Below are 17,447 nucleotides of genomic sequence, written 5' to 3' on the forward strand. Positions count from 1 at the left end.
AGAGTGAAGTGAGAAAAGAGAAAAAAGGGCAAGCTGCTTCAGAGTTCTGGGCACTAAGGAAACTATTATATTTCTGATGGAGTATATTTTCCCTCTTTGTAGATAACCAGAGTCTGTGTTGTATCATTACCCATCTCTTTCTATTTTCATGAATGTACACAATGAGACAATAGAGGATCCTGGCAAAGTACTGGACAAAGTCCAAAAACAGCTAATAAGAGGAGCATAGCCTCTAGATTCCTCATGGGGAGAGGGAAATAGCCAGAGTCTTTGCTGTCCTGTGGGATGCAATTATGTTGTCCAGGACCAAAGAGTGACCTGTCTCACCTGTCCTGTTTATTGAATACAAACCTGATGTCTGGTTTAGTTGCAAACTCCGTGCCTAGGATGGATATCCTAAGGCCAAATTCAATAAGCAGTCAACCTCTATACCTGCCAAGGGCCAGTATTTTCAAAAGAATGCATGTCAGTGGATTATCATGTCTGTTTCAGTTAGAATCAACATTTCTTTTCTAGTTCACTTAAAATCAAATACACCACAGTCCAAGAGATATAGGCATTAATTCCAACACATTTTTTAGCACCATTATTCTAATATGTGATTCTGACACCCAAAAGAATTTGGGTTAAATTTTTAGATGCTTCTGTAATGTTGGATATTTAACTTCTTTGAATCCTGAAAGAAGAAACTTCAGGATTGATACCAGGCTATGTCTTCTCAGGGAATAGAAGTAACAATAAGCTGCCAACTGAAATATCTGAAATAGAATCAGTATTACAAGTATCAGAGCTATGGCTCTTTAAAGGAGACACTCAAAAAAGAATTTGAAGAAGAAGCTTTAAAATCTTCATGTGGCTTTCTCCAGTGATAATTAAAAGGATGTGATTTCAGAAAAGGAAAACCACACTAGTGCCCATGTTGTTTGGAACATGTTTGTGATGAAATTGCAGGAAAACACACCTGTGAAGTGCAGAGAAATTTTAGGTTTTAGTTTTGAGGGGTTTCAGACCTGACTAGTGCAGTGTATGTACAAAGCAATGGGTTTATCACATTGTTCATCTTTGTCAGAAAAACAAGGTCTCCCAAACATCATGTCTCAGATTCATACCATTCTCTCTGCTTTTGTAGAGACTTCTAGGCTATCTGCATATATTTTTTTACTAGAGAGAGATATAGGTTTCCCTAGAGAACAATTCAGAGCATCTAAGATCAGCATTGTCATCTTACCAGAATTTAATATTGCTGTATTCCACCATAAAGCAATAAAATCAGATAAACTAGCTCAGACAGCTAAAATAGTAATTTAAGCATTTTTTTTAGCTGCCTAAGATCAGAAGAAGCAATCCAGGCTCATGGCATTGCAAAAAGGGTCATAATAACATAAAACCCAGTAATAACAATGAAGCAGTATTATTGCATATTATGGAAAACTGGCATGTTTTATCATTGGTGTTATGAAATATTGGATCATTTTTATCAAGTCACTAAGAAACTTAGTGAAGCGATGAAAGACAAAATAATCCCATACAGAATCAATCTGCTTTGTTATTGTGTTGGTTCTTCTGGACAGACTCTAATGGATAGTTTATAGGATCCTGTTAAATTGAGTGAATAAGCACAGATGCTATATATGAGCTGGGAGTTGGAAGATGGGAGACCCTGTATCTATTCCAGAGGAGTGAGAGAGGAGCAACAAGAAAATCTTGGAGTTCATATGAAAAGGATAAAATCCTTACCAATTTTAATCTACATTAAATTATAACAGTATTGAAAAAGAATACTGCATATGAATCCCAAAAATGATTATACATGGAGAAGTGTGTGTTCTGTTGCTGGAATACAATCTCACTGGGTTCACAGAGACATATTGGGATAGCACTTGTGTGGATGTATACCATCCTGGAAGGTGAAGAGAGGTAACTGCCCTTTATGTAAGAGAGCAGTGGGAATGAATGGAGCTGTGCTTTGGGATGAATGATGAGGGAGCTGAAACTTTATGCATTAGGATTAGACAGCAAACCAACACTGGTAACATCATGATGGATGTCTGTCCCAGATCACACAATCAAGAACTAAAAATAAAGAGGCTTTCTTCAGAAATAGAAAGAAGCCTTACATTAACAGACTTTGCTCTCTTCAATACCTATGTCAGGGACAGCACAGTATGGCACATATGATCCAGGAGTTTTCTGAGACTGCTGAGCAACCCCAAAACAACCAAAACATTGGAGCAACTTGCATGCAAAAAGAGGCTGAGAAAGCAGGAGAAAAGAAGACTCAAGGCAATCAATGTGTAGAAATACCTGATAGCAGGAGTTAAAGGAGATGGCTCATTTCAGTAATTTGTAGTGAACAGGATAGGATACAATGGACAGGAAACAAAATAAAGCAAATTTAATTTAAAATGAGGAAAAATATTTCTATTGTAAGGAGGGTCAGACACTGGAAGAGCCTGCCCAGAGACACTGCGGAGTGTCCATCCTTAGGGATTTTAAAAATAAGTCTGGATAATGCCCTGAGCTGTGGCTGACCCTGCTTTGAACTGGAGGTTTGGACTAGATGATCTCCAGAGGCATCTTCCAGCCTTGACCATTCTCTGAGTCTGTCTAACTCTGTGCTTTATGTTGAATTTTGTTGAACTGGAAGGAGTGGTAGGAGAAGTTAATTAAGCTGTAGTACATACACAAACTCATGAAATCACGGAGTTATAGCCATTAATATTTCCTTCTTTATTTATAAGTGTTAGAAGTCTGTATCATACCATTGCCCATCTCTTTCTATTCACATGTCTTCACTGAATGATAGGAATAGAAGGCTTGAGGCAAGACTTTTAGAGGAAAGAGGAAAGCTAAGTCAATTGAAAACAATTTCAGAAGGGAATAACATCAAAAACAAGGAGGGGAAATATTTGAAAAAGAGGAAAAGGATTGAAAGATATTGAAGATATTATGTTTATGTGGAATTCTGGCACTTCTGAATGTCCTAAAAAAGAATTACACCAACAGTAAGTTAGTGGATAAAGCAAAAATTTTGAGGAGAGGCACAAAGGAAAACCAATAGAACATCAAGAGCATTTGAATGGCTAGGAGGCATTTTGCTCCTGGAAAATGTCTGAAAATCCTTTAGAGAGCTCCTGAAGATTCATTTAAATGGCTGAGCAGCTCATTAAAGCAGTCAGCCAAAAGTGTCAGTACAACTTCACAAAATCGGCTGTTGCTATTAGATGGTAGCACAAAAGGCAAAACCAAAAATGCATCATGTGTCCTGACACTGCACTTTGTCAGAAACTGCTCACGACTGGTTTAAACTATGCACAGAATAGGCTGCACAAAATATCTATAGTGTGCTGTGTGCTAGGGATTAAAGAACAGATAAAGCCTAGACACAGTACTTGAAAATGATAAAATGAAGATTCTTTGGGAATGTACTTTTGCTCTCAAACACCAAAGTAAGCCAGAAAACTAGAACTTCTGTTGATTCTGCAAACTGCAAAATCCAAGTGTACCAGGCACTGATTGCTCACAGAACATCTGGCAGCAACGGAGGAAGGAAAAATATTCCCATTATTGGGAATTATGTATGTGTAATATTGCAATAACATAAAAATATTTTACATTCTGTTCAAGACTTTGCAGGCATATCAGAACTGGAGATTTCCACTGAAGAAATCAGAACTGGAGATTTCCACTGAAGAAATCAAACTCTCTATTGCGAATTTGAAGATAATTTTCATGTTCTGGTGATACTTTGAAACAGAATCTGATTAATCCTGATTCCTGGACATTGACACTGGTTTAAAAACTCAAGAATAATAGCAACAATGAGGATGGTGGTGAATAAAAAAACAAACAGGTTTCTCTTCTAGTAAGTGTGATTAAAGGGGTTGCCTGAAATGGAAGAAAGAATTTACCGGGCAATATGAGTGTAGATAAAATAGAGAGCAGGTCCTTTAATGGAAGCTCTTTCAGGTCCAGCTAAATGAATAGGTGCACAACACAGTATGAGGTTTTTACAAATTTATAATAGTACTTAATTACTGTATCTAATGGATACATACAAATCGAAAATTGTCCGTCCCTGTGGAGCTTCTCCAAGGATTTTGGGCCTTCTCTTATGTTGGACTATAGCACATCTTCCAAGTTAATGTGTCCCAAACAAGATGTCCTTGCTAAAGTATTTTTCCTAGAAAAGAACTTTAAATAGAGTTTCACGAATGTGATACAAACCATAAAAAAGGTTTTGGTAACTATCAACTGCTACCTTAAGAGTGAGAAATTATACAGCTATATTAAAACCTATAAATATATAAAAATATATAAAAATCTTAAGGCATTAGAGGGAGGCATGTGAAAGTAAAGCTCAAGTTTAAGATGAGTACCTGGTGACCTTGCTGATCTGAGATCTATCACAGATAGCACCAGTTCTGAGAAAAAGAGCTTAGGAAGACATGAACACTTTCAGTTTTCCTTATACATCTTCAAATAAGGAATTTGAAGATGCAGGCTGAAGGGAAAGAAAAAGAAAGATTTCAATGCAATGTCATGACAATAAATCATAAAATAAAAGTTTCTGAAAATTTGTGTTAGAGGGAAGAATCTCTGTGACTAAAGAGTGCACAACCAACAAAACTGACACATCAAACAGGTCCTAGTACCTTTCCTTAGGGAAATTTCTACCAGAATGCTAGCTCAAAATGAATCCCCCCTTTTTTTTTTGGTGGATGATCTAATTAATGCTGGATTGTAGATACTAAGGTGTAATATTGTCTGTTTCATTATACAAAATAATGAAATAGAGCATAGACTTGTTTTTATAATTATGTATCAAGTAAAATATGTAATATAATAATAATCATATTATATGAAAGAAATAATTACATTATGGAAAGTTTTTATATTACTGACATTCACTTTCTGAATTACAATTTGTTTTTCTTCCACATTACATTGAACTTGTCCCACACATTTGGAGATAAGTGAGGGAAGGATCTGTCAAAAAGACAAGGTTGTGTCTGACTTGTAATTCAGCGAAGAACTGATAGTACTTAAGAGAAAAATATCCCATACAGGATTTGGAAGCTTCAGTTCTTTGTTCCTGAACCAAGCCATGACACGCAATAAAACATATTTTATCTGGATGCTGGATGGAAGTAATGAATCATTGAAGTAACTTCTTGGGTTTGGCCAGGATCAAATGTGGACAATACTCAAAAAGCCTGAGAAATATTTGATTTACTAAATAAAAATAGTAATTTTATATATTAAATGTTCAAAAATTTAGTGTAAAATGTAAAATAGATGCTACTTTATGTCTTTTGTTCTCATAGAAGAAGAGAAAAATGTGTGATTGAGTTTTCTGAATTAAAAGTAAAAATAAGTTTTCTTTTTTTCTAAAATTCGACTTAGGAAATCCAAAATATTATCTTGATGAGAAAAATAGAAGAGTAGGGAAAGGGGCTCCAAGTATGGTTTCTGGAAGACAAGAGGAGATGCCACCATGTGCTGTAGAGCCAGTGCCAGTTGGCTCCAGGACAGACCTGCCACTGGCCAAAGCTGATCTCATCCCTGATGCTGGCAGCGTCTCCTTGATAACGTGCTGAAGAAGGGGTCAAAATGCTGCACAACAGCAGCTGGGAGAGAGGATTGATAATAAGTGAGAGAACAACTCTAGAGACATCCAATTCAGTGCAGAAGGAGGGGGAGAAGTTGCTTCAGGATCTGGAGCAGAGATTCCCCTGCAGCCCATAGTGGAGATCATGGTGAGGGCAGGCAGTCCCCATGCAGTCTGATGGGGGAAGGGGGAGGGGGTGGTGTTGGGTGGTGGTGGTGTGTGTGGTATCATTTCTACCCACTAGCACCAGACAGAAACCTGATTTGTACACAGTACTATGCCTTGCCCCAAATGCCAAACTGTCAGCCTGTGCCAGCCCAAAGAAGAACATAAACTCAAAACCCAGCCTTATCCTCATCACTTCGGTGCACAACAAGGAGAAACAATGTGCATCACATTATTCACAAATGAGAAGCTGGGACCAGTAAGTAAATACAAAAGGAATTTAACAATGTATGAAACACCTCTGATCATTTAGGGTGAGAATACATATGTATTCTAAAAATTGATTAAATATGTGTGATACCTGCTGGTGACATGTATTTTTCAGATGGTGTATGAAAAACAGAGATATGCAGCAAATGCTTCCATATTTTTTTTAAAACCCTATATTTTATAGTACTAATGAAATGTTTAGTATCTATTGTTATATAGAAAAGATTGTTGCATAGCAATTACTAGGTTTAAATACCTTAGATAATTTTTCCCTGTATCCTAAGAATTAACTATGAAACTTGCTGGGTCACTAAAGCTGATCTCTGACAAACTTCAGTACATCTGCCATGTTCTTGAGGTCGGCAGAAAATTTGTCATGACAATGTTGAAAAAGATGAGTGGAATGCTGAGGACAGTAAAAGCTGTGTGAGAAGTCAGTGGGACACATATAGAAAGGGTCTCCGATATGTAGTTGTAATAATATGTATACACCTAAAACACAAACAAATTATTCTTGACAAATGTAGCAGGTTTGGCCCAGCTGTTGCCAACCCTGGACTGGCCCCCCTTCCCCCTCCCAGAACCTTCCCAGCAAAGGAAAGGAAAAAAAAAACAACAGAAAAGACACACACTCTAAAGAAACTGAACTGAATAAAAAGAATAAATTATATTTACTAACATTTACAAACCACACTGTATACACAATACGTAGGATCCCACCCCCCAGGGGAGAGGGGAAGGGAGAAAAGGGGATTGATTAGCCGGAAAATAGGGAAGACACCAACCCAACCTAAAGAAACCGAATGAATCAAAACAAACACAATTAAAAACCTCAAGGAAGGGGAACAAGAATGAAACAATCTCACCCAGGACAGGAGAACCACCAGGGACCGGAGGGACCAGACTTCAACCACCTCCCTCCAGCTCCTCAGCCAAGGACAGGGAAGCCCGGAACAAAACCACTCCCCCCCGCTAGGTGGAAGACACGTGTGGAATACTTGTAACTTCCTTAGATACAATGGTTACTGAGGAAGCCATGGGTCAAACCATTACAACAACGAACATCTTATGATGGAAGGAGTATTTTTGGACCTGATACTCTTCAATGTCTATGTCTGGTATCACCTGTCTAGTTTTTCAAGCAGGAAGGGAGAAGAAGCCCTTCACAGAGGTGATGAGAATGGTTTTTTGCTTTTCATGAGTTGAAGAATTGTATAAAGCTATCAGCAATATTGTATTGGGTTTTTTTTCCAAATCCCTTGTAACAAGGGGCCAGGAGTCATACTCAATGATCCTGATGTGTCCCTTCCAACTCAGTACAGTTTATGATTCTATGATTCTATGATTTTTTTCTGAGAAACACAAAGTACTTACTGTTCAGACAGACATTTTTTGTAGGGATATTTAATCATAATCATGACTGAATTATTTTTAAAGTTTCATTGTATATCTCTTTTCCAGAAAGGGTGGTTAGAAGGATCGTTCTCAGCACTGTACTTTGACCTTATTGATGCAAAATGTCATGTCCCTCTTTTTGATACTGGACACCAGTACAGTGACTTAGAGAATTGTCCTGTATCGTTTTGGGGTTCATATAAATTTTCTTTAGGTCCTTTGCAAAAATATGTTGTGTTTGTGTTGGAAATCTCTCTTATGGACTGTATATGAGGTTTGCTAGACACTGTCAACTTTTTCAGTCTGCATTGCAACTGTGGACTGGACTGTTAACATGGGCCAAATTGTTATTTTTAATTTACTCTGGGAATTGTAATGGAAATTCATCAAAGCCTAAGGAAGATCAGCTGACTCCAAATGTTCTGCAGATATATGGGCCAAAGGGAGAACAAAAAAAATACTTGAAAGAAAATACTATAAAGTGAAGTGTCAAACTGCAGAACCAAGTGAAGAATAAAAGTAGGACTGATATCCACCTGACCTGACTTCAGCTATCTACAAAGGAAACATGTATATCTTAGCTGGTCTCCACAGGTTTACTTTAAAGTCAATGGAGGCTTAGCAAAGGTCCACATGTAGGCACTTGGTTTAGGATTAAATTAATTCCCCCACTGATTATATTGCCTAGAGATATGCTAAATACAAAGGGAATCCCAGATAGCTAGCCTACATTTCTACTCTGTCAGAAACTATAGGTAATTGAATGAATTCTATTTTAACTTTACGGAGAGAGAAAGATCATCTGAAGAAATATTCTGGATGCCTTAGAGAATTCTAACCAAAGACAGGTTTACTGTGCTTAGGAGGCTGAAAAATCAGTATTTGCTCTTATGGGTCATAGTTTGTTAAAGCTGCATGGTTTGGGGATTGCTGAAGAAGCCAGTAAAGGTTTTCAGCAATGCTTAAAACATCTGTGGTATGAATATATCTTATGCCCTTGAAGAAAGCTGTCAGTGCAAAGCACTGCATGGGTAAAGCCCTGAAAAGGAACTGGGATCTGAGTAGTTGGTACAAGCTGTGACTTAAAAACAGAGAAATTGTCTGTGAAATGGACAAGATGCATTGAGTGAAAGTCTGCTGCAGCATTTAAAATCAAAAAAAGTGCAGCTGAAAACTGCACATGTCACTGGGGGACAGGTAAAGTAGCCCAGTGAGCTTCCATGAAGGACTGTTAGAAGAAGTATTTCAGAGGTATACAAAAATAGAGAGTTTCCATTAGAATGATATTGCTGACATTCATGAAAGTGTCATCTGAGGTACCGCATGTTGCTCAATGCAATAAATTCCCTATTCATCTTGCAAAGACTGAAACCCAGATAGTCCTACACTGGTCATTTGCTGTGCAAACAGCCTTCCATTTGTTTCCTGATGAAATCTTATACTCCAAGATGAAACAAACCTCCGGAAAAGAAACCCCTGAAAAAGCCAAAGCCAACATGGTTGCCTATTGTCTGTTCAACTGTCAACGAGCAACAGGATAACTAGAGGCAAACTGCATTATTTATTAGACAATATAATTAAGGGAAACCATTTTCCCTTTCAGAGAGAAAATATATGTTAATTCATGCACATGAGAAGACTTTCATTTTGCTAGTACTTGTAGGAAGAAGTAAACAATGTGCATTCTTCTATCTACATATTTCTTACAGATTAGATTTGCTAAGCAGCCAGGTTCCTTTATATTAAAAAAAAAATCAAAAAAAATCAAAAAATTAGGTATTAAAAAGAAAGTGGTTTGGTCATGCTACATTATTTTTTCCCTCTGGTAAGCAATTAACAAATAAGTTTCTGTTTGCCTTGAAGTGATCAATGTTCAGAAAACTGCTAAGATGGCTCTTTAATTGGCAGCTGGATGGCAGTGGGTCTTTTGAATGGGCTATGCTCAGTGAAAAATGACCAACAAACTTTACTATTCTTGCTAATTGAGTTGTTTCCTGCCTCCAAGAGCATTTCAGGTGGTGAAGCCAGTTATTTCATTCAACAAACTGAAAATGAATCTAAATTAGCTGAAAAAGTATCACCTTTCATATGCTAACAAAAGAAACCTGAATGCAACAAAATGTATATTAAAAGACATTTTGGGTACTTAGGAAAATAAATTTTCCATACTTGCGGATCGTGGGCTACTTCGAATCTTCAAGCCTTTTAATATTACTGATCCATTTCATAAAGCTTATTAACCAAATTAATCTAATATTTTGATTAAAAATGAGTGATTGAAAATATATTCCACAATACTAATTTAAGGTTTTTAATTAGACTCACTTTCATCTTTTGATCCTCCTTTTCTGCATTTATTCTTCCCAAATATTTAAGTGATCTTATTCTGTTGACATTAAGTGTGTACTGGGGGAGGATTCCAAAGTCACAGTTGTGAATATGTGTGCTGGAAATACCTTTATTGTCACCTGAAAAGCAAAGAGCAATAAAATTATATGAAATTTATCATTAGTCATTACCAATAAATGTGTCTCAAGCACCAGAGATTAAGAGATTCTTGATTCCACCTGAGTTTTAAAAATGAAGAAATCATCCAAAAAAGTAGCATAGACAACTGATTGAAAGATAATAGAATTTATTTGTTAAAAGATTATATATGAGGAGAACAGGTACCATCCTGTGATTTAACTGGCTATTTCTGTGTTGGGTTTTTTGTTTGGTTTTTTTGTTTGTTTTTTCCTTAGTGCTAAGTAGTTGCAACAGTCATAATTATTTCCATTTTATAAAGCTTCAACCCCTTCATACTCTTGGTGATAATGAAATTTCATTGGTTGACAATATAATTTCTAAATGTGTTGTTTTATTTATTCATCAAAGCAGGAGATAAAAGCAACTGAGTGACTGGAGAGCCCAGTCTCCCAACACCCCCATCACCAACACATAACTCTAAATCCGTGGCATGCTTTGAAAAAAAAGCACAAACATCACTTGGCCTGAATAAAATACATCACTTAAAAATTCTGCCTTCTACCATCCTTCCTTCATTTTCAGGTTGTCTTGCAGACAGACAGCTAAAGGGGCCAGCTAAAAGGGTTTTCACCTTAATTTCTGACAGGTTTTAGAACAGAAATGATTAACAGGCTTGATCTGCAGAACAGATGCTCAGAGCCATTGCAGAGTGGCATACCAAGCAATACATGAAAACTGCTTTCATGAGACATAATGTGATAACATCACTTTCCCGTGGAGACTTTTTCATTTGGGCAGCTCACTTGCTTTTGCAATGGAGGCTCCTGCCTTGATGCAACCAGAACTGCTCCATGGAATGTCCCTGTCCCTCTATCAGACACACCTAAAAGTCTCTCTCTCAGAAATTGTTTTCTTAGGAGACAAAGGTGATCCTTTTCTTCAGGTTTCCAGTGTTGAATTTATGGAGAATTGCAGGCACACTGATGTCTAAAAGTCTGGTCAATCTCCAGATTTTTTATATATATCTACATACCCTGATGGATAAAGGGAGAGTTTCCTGAGCTACAGCTTCAACTTCACTAAATTCACAGAGTCAAATTTATACAGCTTAATAAATGAAGACAAATACTGGGCCATAAGTTAATTTCTGAAGATTAGAAATTAAATTACTCATCATTATGGGGGTCTAAGAACTGTCTTCTTTCTTTTTTTTTTCTTTCTATTATTTAAATATTTAAAATAAGCTTTTTAAACATAAAAGTATTTCACGCTGCCTTCACTTGGTTTAGATTTTTGATTCTTTGGAGACAATTTGGCACATCCATGAATAACTGGAATGTTAGATTTCATTTTTGCTCATATGGACTAATCAAAGCAAGTGTGAATGCACTAAGCAGTAATTTCCCATCCTATCTGATAGAGGTTGCTTGCCCAAACATCAGTCACAGAATCAATGTATTTGGGGAAATTTTCTTCTAGAAAAATATAATCTCAGTGTAAGTGTAATGTGAAGGATAAAGAACGGACATACATTTTACCTGTACATCTAAGCTAAGTGATTAAGGGATTTCTTTCCCCTAAAAAGTGTTGTACTGTAAGGCTTAATAAGTAGTCACAAGAAAATGTTTAGTTGTCTGTTTGTTTTCTGACAGGATAAAACACAGAAGGCTTTAGTTTAGGTGGGGTCTTCTAAATTGAAAATAAATTGAGCTATGAAACATCAGAAAATCCAGTGTTTTGTTGGGATTTTTTTCTTTTTTAAATTACCATAGTCAGAATATTTTCCCATCTGTACTTGAAGTCTCATTTTTCATTTTCTTATGATACAAAGAGTAAACTCCAGGTTTTTTATTGAACAGCTATCTTTTTCCTTCCCCCTTCCTTTTTTCTTTTTTTTTTTTGTTTGGTTGGTTGGTTTGGGGGGTTTTTTGCTGTTGTTTGTTTTCTTTCTATATAGTTAAATTTTAAACTTCTGTGGAGTAAGTATTTCAGAAGAGCAAAGTTGCAGTACTTCATATTTCTGTTGACTATTTTGGATTTTTTCTGATAGCTAAGGCATTTTTTAAACCTACATGACTGATTTAAAGAAATTAACTGGGACAGAAAACAAAAACTAATATTAAGCTACGACTTAAAAAATTCAGCTGGAAACTAAAAAATATGAAAATAAAATGTGAAAATAGTCATTAAAATAAATATTTAATTCAAAATAAAACAACAATATTATGAATTTCCTATTTCAATAATTTGAGTGGATTTTAAGACATTTTAAGTTTTTATAAAATTGTTAAATTTTGTAGCCCAGCACAATTCTCATCCAGATTTAGAGAATGGTCAACAAATTACTGGTGATATGCAAATTAAAAATGAATAGCTGAGTTCTTAGTATTTTTTCTCTCAGTGGATCAGAAGTGATCCCACTTGATAAACACCCTTAGTACACCCTTAGTGTACTCACAGATGACACTGAGTTGGGTGGTGCAGTTGATTTGCTTGAGGAAAGGGATAACATCCAGAGGGACCTTGATGGACTTGAGGGATTGTTATGGGTTTAACCAGGTGGGCCTGAACTCAGGTTTTAAAGTTCAGCTAGGCCTAGGTTTGTCAGCTGATTTAAGCTGGACTGAGCTAGCCCACAGCTGACTTCTTCCAGCCAATAATATTGTATTCCATACCATACTACATCATCTCAAAGGGTGTAAAATCCAGTGTGTGGGAGTGGCTTGGTCAGTTCCATCATGGCTGCACTAAGAGGAAGACATTTAGCAGCTCCTCTACTATGCCAGGCCCTGCTCCTGTTGCCTCTGCTTGCATTTTGTTTGCATTCAGGGAAGTAGAAATAGTTTGTTGTTATACTTTCTTGCTGAGTGTCTTTTGGAGTGCTTATGAATTTGGAATAATGGGCTTTGTATTAATTGGGGAGTGGGAAGTTATTCCTTGTTATATATATGTAACTTGTGTAAGTGTGTGTTACATTGTAGTTCTTAGTTTTCTCTTCTCTGTATAAATATATGTAGTTAGTTTCAGCATAAACCTGGTTCTGAGGGTTTTTTTCCTCTCCCTCTTCTTTTCTCTTAGCTGGTTGGAGGAGGAGGAACCCTTTTCACTCTGTTCTGGACAGTTGGCAATTTGCCAGCTCAACCCAGGACAGGGATGTACCAACTTGAACTTTGTGAATTTCAAGGACGCCAAGTGCAAGGTCCTGCACCTGGATCAGGACAATGCTCTGCATGAGAACAGATTGGGGGACTGAGAGCAGCCTTGAGGAGGAGGAGGAAATAGGGAGCACTGGTGGGTGAAAGGCTCAGTATGTGTCTGGGTCTTAAACAGCAATTGCATTATACCAGATGTTGCTCCATGTATATACACATATGAATTCTCATTTAAAATCTTTCATGTTTGTTTTTAGGCATCTCCTGTTCCTAAATGTCTCAGACATCTAGTAGACAATCAACAAAAGGCTGAAATTTTGTTATAAAGCTGTGATGCCACTGATGGCTAAGTATTTTATTGTGTATTTTGTAGATTTCTATAGAGTTGAATAAGTTGAATCAGTTTTCCTGAGCTTCTCACATTTTAGGTGGCATTTAGAAGTCACTAAGCATTTTGCTCACACGTTTCTGAACTTTATTATCACATTGTCAAGGACACGTTGTTTTGAAGAAGACCTGCAAGAACTCCAACTGAGACAACAATATAGCTTGTAGTCAAAACAGGAGAGTAAGTTCCAAGCCCAAGGGGCTCCAAGGGGCATTTCTGAGGAGTTCTGAGAGTGGGCACAAGGGAAAATGGTACCGTAGGTTGGCTATAGATACCACGTATGCTAATTTCTGAAAGTAATAAAAACTGTTATATCTGGCTCAAGTGTGTGTGTACTTTTGGTGTGCACCTTGAAAACTTTCAATAAAAGGGCTACCTTGTCCATCTATCTCCACCAATGTTGTTTTGAGAGTCTTTTACAGGAATTTAGGCATCGTCATGTGGCATTAGATTTTGGAGATTTTCTTACAGCAGAATTGGAAATTGATGTTCATCTTTCAATATTTCAGATTAAATCATTCTTTTCAAAGTGATTCCAGCACTTAATAATTCCACCTGACAACATGCATAAGCAAAGAATTATTCACGCTCAGCAAGATTCAGAGATAGACTAATGGGGAGGTAACACAGCACAGTCTTCTCCTTCACATACAATAAATTTCAGATCGCAAATGGTGGATAGGTTTGACATGAAGAACTTGCATTTCCTTCTCCCTTTCTGTTATTAAGTGTCTTTCCTTTTTGCTTGTTTTTCACCTGCTCTTTCAGTTATTTCTGTAAATGTTTGATTTGTAACAGCAAGCACTGGTCTTTGCTGCTAAGGAGTATTAAAAAGAGCTTAAGTGTGAAAAGTTTGCTGTTTTGAAAACGTGCCTCTGGTAAGTACTTGTAAGATGCATGAGATATGAGTGAAAATGCAGTAAAGACATGCCCTGAGCCATGTGTCAAAAGGACAAGTTTATCTAAGGCTGCCAGGATTTTTTAAAAAGAAAAAATGAAAACATGCTTTTTCATCACATGTGCTTGATAAAAAAGACTGTTGGGGAAAAAAAAAAAACAAAAAAATTGAGAAAGATTGAAAATGAATGTTGATGACTATTTTAAAAGAAAATTATGTGGCTTAAATAAAAGGTAATTGCATTATTTCAAATTATTATGTATTATTCCAAAAGGCAAATGGATTAAACAAGAATTGAATAAACCCTGTCACTGATGAGGCACAGCTCACAGTCTTCCAGAAAAGGGAGGAGAGCTAGTCTGGTGATGGTAATGAGGGTCAGACTCAGTCCAGGCATCACCAGACAAATCTGTGCTCATGAGGTAGGTCCAAGACCCAATCAGGAGCCCATGTCAGCAAGACAAGGTGAGAATCAGCAAGGTACCATGGTGAGAGACACGGCTGACCTGAGCTAGCACTCTGGAAATGCCAACAAACCTACATTTCTGTGAAAATATAAATCTATAAATTCCTGTATCTGGAATAGACAAAATGAAAATGGAATGCAAAATCTGCAGTGATCAGCAATCTGTTTTTAAAAACAGTTACACCCCAATGATTTGTCTTAATTTCTATTCCTAATGACTCTTAGGTGATCTTTGGCTGCTGAATAGCCAAACAACACCCAAAATCTTACTGTATTTCAGTTCATAATGTCTTTGTGACATTTCAAGATTGCTGTAAATAAAAACAAGAGCAGTTATGCATTTATTAGCCTTTCTATATGGGAACAGAAACTAAAGGTTCTGCTGGAAAACACGATGGCTATGTCTGAACTGATAAATAAAAGGGGTCAGCCATTATTTTCTTGTTGAAACCAACTCTTATACCTCGTGTTGTGTTCACATGAGTAAGTACACTAACATAGCCAGCAGAGACTCAACAATTCCTCCAGGGAATTGTTCCTGCATCATGTAGTCCTTTGAACTGAGGTAAAACTTTACCGAGGGAATGTTGGTCGGAAATAGTCTAAAACTATGCTGGGAACTGAACTGACAATTATGCAGTAAGGAGTGTGTGGCAGTGCTTGAGCTCAAATCCTGGCCCTGTTATTTGCTGATATAAACACTTAAGAAATGTGTACACTACCTAATGATTAACTGAAAAATTATATTAAAGTTTTACACATAGTGGGATGTACTTGGGTGACACATATTGAGATTATTGACTCACATTAGGGCCAGGGAAAATCTAAAGCAATGAAAAATTTTCTCTATGCCATTGAATCTCTCCCAGATGTAAAAAACAAAAAGACATAATTAGTAATCCAGGCTAGACCCACCATATTTTAATTCACATGTCCTCTTAAGGCTCCCTGGACATGAATTTTTCCACCCCTATTTTTCAGAAAGGAGAATGAAGTACAGATCATTATAGAAGCACAAAATGCCATATTCATATTGTTTCAATCTAAATAAAATGAGAAATAATCACTTAAATACTATGGGGATCAGGATCTAGGTGTTTTACCTGCTGTCACACATAAAGTGTCTCAGAATACATTCAAGTTGGATTTTCTTTAGCTCTTAATGAACTGTCTTGATTAAAATAAAAGATCACCTTTCCGAAAGGAGGGAATGCCAAGGAAAAGGCTTTTAGTATATTTATTAGGCATACAAACACCTAGATGCTCCTTACATTTTTACTGTTTATATGATCTTTGTGAGCATAGTGTTATTAGTTTTTTAGGTACTAAGGGAACAGTTAAAGTTACAATAAATGGGCATTTCAAAAGCCAATTACATCTTGAATAATTGCTCCAATCCATCTCGGCAAGATTAATTTATTACATACTTTGGAAAATGTCTAGTTGTTCAGTTATTGTTTTACACCTCAAAGTTTGAAAGCACTGGCCCAAGGATGCAGCCCTGAATTTTCTAGGAGAAAAATTGGCTCTTATTCACAGGCTTAACTACTTAATATCACATGTAAGCACATTTTAATAGGTGCCTGAATTTATGGGAAGTGCTTATCCAGACGCTATAGAAGCCATTATTGATCTTCCTTTCATTTGCTGTTAAAAGCACAATTTATTTGAAAGCTCGTTGTCTTTCTGTTCTAGGAATTTCTGTTTCATTTTGGTTTTAATTGTCTTCATATTTTTAGAGCAGCTTTGTTCTACTCATGCAGCCAGATGGGGCTCCCCAATTAAAATGTATTGGTATTTTTCCACTCCTGCAAACCAGTCTATTTACCTTGGCAGAGTAAAATATGTTTCCTGCTTTAAAATTTATTTTACTCTATATGTATTTATACATTTATATGTAAAATATATGTATGCAATAAATATGTACACACATATAGATTGTACATACATAGTACAGCACACATATATAATGCACATACAAATACAATTATACAGTTATTCCAAGCACGTACATTTATATATTTCTTTTCCTGTGTAAATGGAAATTCAGTCACAGGGGTTAGCAATCTTCCAGTATTACCTTTATACATTTGTCCTTTGATAGTTAGGTCATGCTGTTATCTGAGTATCTAAATATAATTAAATCAGTTACTTTGGAAGAGAACACTACACTGAACAGCTGACTTGTTGCATGTATATTTAGAGATATAAGAATCAGCTGTACTACTTTGGACAGTGCTTTCTGATTTCATGTGTCCTTTCTTGTTACTGGAAGAGAAGCTGAGAGGTTGGAAATACCTCACACCAGGAGCAATCCTTGCTTTTACCTATTGACCTCATTCCTAATATGCAGAAGCCTGAGAAAGAAAACAGTTTTGCAGGCCAGAAACCTCTTCTAGATCTCCTTCACTGCTTCCCACTGTTGTTGGCCCTGTAGTATGACAAGGAACAGCTACAGGGATCCAAGATGTTCACAGAAGGTTGTGGAAAGTAGGGAGGAATTGCTCTAGATGGATTAAGAGTAAAAATGGATGTTTGGAAAGAGAGGACAATAGTCTGAGATCCTAAAAGAAGTGTGGAGTGAAAGCACATGTTCCAGGGAATTAAAGGAAGCAAATGATATCGGGAGAAGT

Source organism: Pithys albifrons, chromosome 2 (genome assembly GCF_047495875.1).
Source record: "Pithys albifrons albifrons isolate INPA30051 chromosome 2, PitAlb_v1, whole genome shotgun sequence".
Classification (NCBI taxonomy): domain Eukaryota; kingdom Metazoa; phylum Chordata; class Aves; order Passeriformes; family Thamnophilidae; genus Pithys; species Pithys albifrons.